Source organism: Fukomys damarensis, unplaced genomic scaffold, assembly GCF_012274545.1.
Source record: "Fukomys damarensis isolate Sample0158 unplaced genomic scaffold, DMR_v1.0_HiC HiC_scaffold_16, whole genome shotgun sequence".
Classification (NCBI taxonomy): domain Eukaryota; kingdom Metazoa; phylum Chordata; class Mammalia; order Rodentia; family Bathyergidae; genus Fukomys; species Fukomys damarensis.
The window spans coordinates 110,502,853-110,506,218 of NW_022900928.1; the positions used below are offsets into that span (position 1 = coordinate 110,502,853).

General features: G+C 38.9%; 1 long non-coding RNA gene across 1 annotated transcript in view; it reads left to right on the plus strand.

Moving 5' to 3' along the window:
- LOC104856581 overlaps positions 1 to 3,366 on the plus strand; it is a 112,104-nt gene that overhangs the window by 94,499 nt on the left and 14,239 nt on the right. Inside the window, exon 5 of the long non-coding RNA XR_004517524.1 lies at positions 2,154 to 2,296. This is a non-coding gene — a long non-coding RNA (uncharacterized LOC104856581). The remainder of the gene's footprint in view (positions 1 to 2,153; positions 2,297 to 3,366) is intronic.

A 3,366-nucleotide genomic window follows, 5' to 3' on the forward strand; every position in this document is an offset into this window, starting at 1 on the left:
GTGTGTGTGTGTGTGTGTGTGTGTGTGTGTGTGTGTGTGTGTGTGTATGTGTATGTGTGTGTGTGTGTGTGTGTGAAAACTTTCTTATGGCAAGCATTTAAAGCAGTGGCTTCCACATCATTCCAATTCCCAACAGTTCCTCCTCTAGATTTTAGCCCGGTTGACATATACATCAGGCACAGTAATTTGCTTAACAAAGCTTTTCTACCTACAGTTTATTTCCTGGCCTGAGCTGTCTACAGTCTCAATCCCCACACAGTGGATGAGATCTATATGGAAGTCACATCTTCTTATTGACTTTTCCCTCCTTGATAAATTAAGTAAAAGTAGAGTTCATAGTTCTGAAAATTGCAAGTCCTAATACTAGCATTTATTAAACCATACACTATTGCAATCTCAATCTGCTTTTTCAAGAATCAGACTGCATCTGAGATTAATTCAGAGAATGATTATGTAGTTCATAAAGCCCAGCCTCAAAGCTAAAGTGGTGATGAGTGGTTAAATTATTCCTCTATTAGAATATAGATGAGGGAGATCTGGTTTACTACTAACTAGATTTGTGACTACTGGCAATTACTTTAGCTTCAGAGAGGCTCAAATACAAAATCAAAGAAATGTATAAGGTAAGACCCAATGTCTTTTTTACTGCAGTGTTCTGTGGCTTTGCTTTTTGCAAGTATTGCTCCTAGTAATGTCCTTCTATTGAAAATCAACACGTGTCATCTCTAATCCTCAAATTCTGAAGTAGGTGTTATTCAGAGAGGTAAAGAAATGTAATAGTTACACACAGTAAACTCTCACAGCCAGAAGTAGGATCGGTTTTGAGGCAAACTAATGTGCAAGCTCTTACCTACCTCTTCTAATTAGCCAAAGAATAACTAGATGAGAAAAACTATATAATGTCCAATTATAATTAAATTACTCAAGGCTGGGTGTGGTGGCTCCTTCTTGTAGTTCCAGCACTCAGGAGACTGAGGCAGGAGGATCACTGAGAGTTTGAGGCCAGCTTGGGTTCCATAGTGAGTTCAAAGCCAGCTTGAACTACACAGTGAGACCCTGTCTCAAAAACAAAAACAAAAACACGGGACCTGGGATTTAGCTCAGTGGTTCTGCTGCCTGCCTCACAAGTGCAAGGTCTTGAGTTCAATCCCGGGCACCAAAAAAAGAAAAGAAAACAACCCCACCCAAATTAATAATTAAATTACTCAAGACAATTTGAAACTCCTGAATTTGAGCATTCAAAGAACTTGGGCAGATATGAGGAAAATGGAGATGAGCAAAAAATAAACTATTGTCACACTTTCTGGAAAAAATAAGGGCTTTAGTAATATATGGTCTAGCGAAGGAATAAGGTAGCCAAAAACTGATTTTAGTTACTAATAAGGAAGTGGTTATTACCTGTTTTAATGGAGACACATAAAAGAATTTTCAGTTAAAAATAAATAACTTTGAACTAGATGCATGGCACATGCTTATAATCCAGCACTTTCAGAGACTGAGGCAAGGGGATCACAGGTTTGATCCCAGCCTGGATAACTTAGCAACTTAGTGAGAACCTGTCTCAAAATAAAGAATAAAAAAGGCTGGGAATGTAGCTCAGTGGGAAGGCCCTGGGTTCAATCTCCAGTACCGCAAATTAAGTAAGTAAACCAACCAACCACTGGAGTTATGAGATATTCCATATTGTTCTGAAATATTTTCAACTGTGCTTCTTAAGAATGCTTAAGTGCAAGCTTGGTAAGGAACTAAGATTGGTTAATATAGTTGATTTAATATTTTGGGGTATCGGGGATTGAACTTGGGTCTTTGCGCTTACAAGGCAGGCCACCGAACTGCTGAGCTAAATCCCTGGCCCCATCACTAAGTTTTTAAGTAGTATTATTTATATGACATTCAATAAATTCAATCCTTGTGCAAGCAGCTGACAAGTATTACTTTTCTTTTTGATCTTAGAGTTACCTTGTTAGGGTCATGCCACATCCAGGGCCGATCTTGAACTTGGGTCTTTGCGCTTACAAGGCAGGCCACCGAACTGCTGAGCTAAATCCCTGGCCCCATCACTAAGTTTTTAAGTAGTATTATTTATATGACATTCAATAAATTCAATCCTTGTGCAAGCAGCTGACAAGTATTACTTTTCTTTTTGATCTTAGAGTTACCTTGTTAGGGTCATGCCACATCCAGGGCCGATCTGGGGCCAGTTCTTGGGAATCTTGTCTTGTGAAGGAGAGAGCAAGCTGCACGGAGTTGGAGTCAGCATGATTCTTCAGATGGCTAGCATACTGCTTCCTTGGAGGTAGGTGTAGGATTTCTCAAGGAAGAATATTTAGTGATTAAAATTGCTCAGAGCTTGCTTCATTGTGTAATTCTGATACTGTAATATGTGATTCTGGCAAGAGCGGAGTATGAAAGGGACAGAAAATCCCAGACGGTGACAAAAAGGCAAACGATGCCGATGCTACCCTACGAAAAGGTGCCTTGGCAGTAAGAGCACAGCCACTGATGGGCCAGGCTCTTGGTGAGAAATCCTTCCTGGTCACCGCTTGAGAAGGAGAGCTGAGAGCACAGATGCCCCAGGGTTTTGTCTGCCCACTAGCTCACTTTCATCCCACCATATTTAGTAAATCTTCAAGAACAAGCTTTTTGGAAGTTCATATTTTTCTGGGAAAGAGAATGGAAAGCATCTTCCAGGACAAAAAGATTAATAAGCTATACTAAATGTGTGTGTACTCTATCAGCCAAGAACTCCTGGGCATATACTCTAAAATGTGTACAAGTCTGTGCACCCACATATACAAACATTCTTGGCAATATTATTCATAATACTGCAAAACTGGAGACCATAAATAGGCACAACAGTGAAATGGATAAACACAGTATGATATATTCATACAATGGAATACTACCTGACAGTAAGAATGGACGGATATCAGGCACTGTTCCTGAATAAAGTGGATCAGTTTCATAGAATGTGCAGCTGAAAACTTAGACAAAAACAAATTAATTTATATGATTCCATTAATACAAAGTTCAAAGTCAAGTGAAACTAACTGTTGGTTTTAGAAGACTGGATGGGGATTACCTTTGGTGAGAAGGGTGTGTAGGATAGCATTGAAAGTGGGCTGGTGGGTACACAAGCATCACCTTCTGATAATTCATCAAGATTTATGCTTAATATTTTTGCATATTTTATGAATGTTTTCTAATTTAATAGAACATTCAATAAAGGAAGGAGATAATATTGCTTTCCAAAGTCAAATGATCTTTGTAAATAGGGAAGGGTGGAGGGGGTGAAGGGAGGGCAGAAGGATGGGGAAAAATTAAGAACCAAGATCTACCATGTATTTTTTTTTTTTTTTTTTTTTT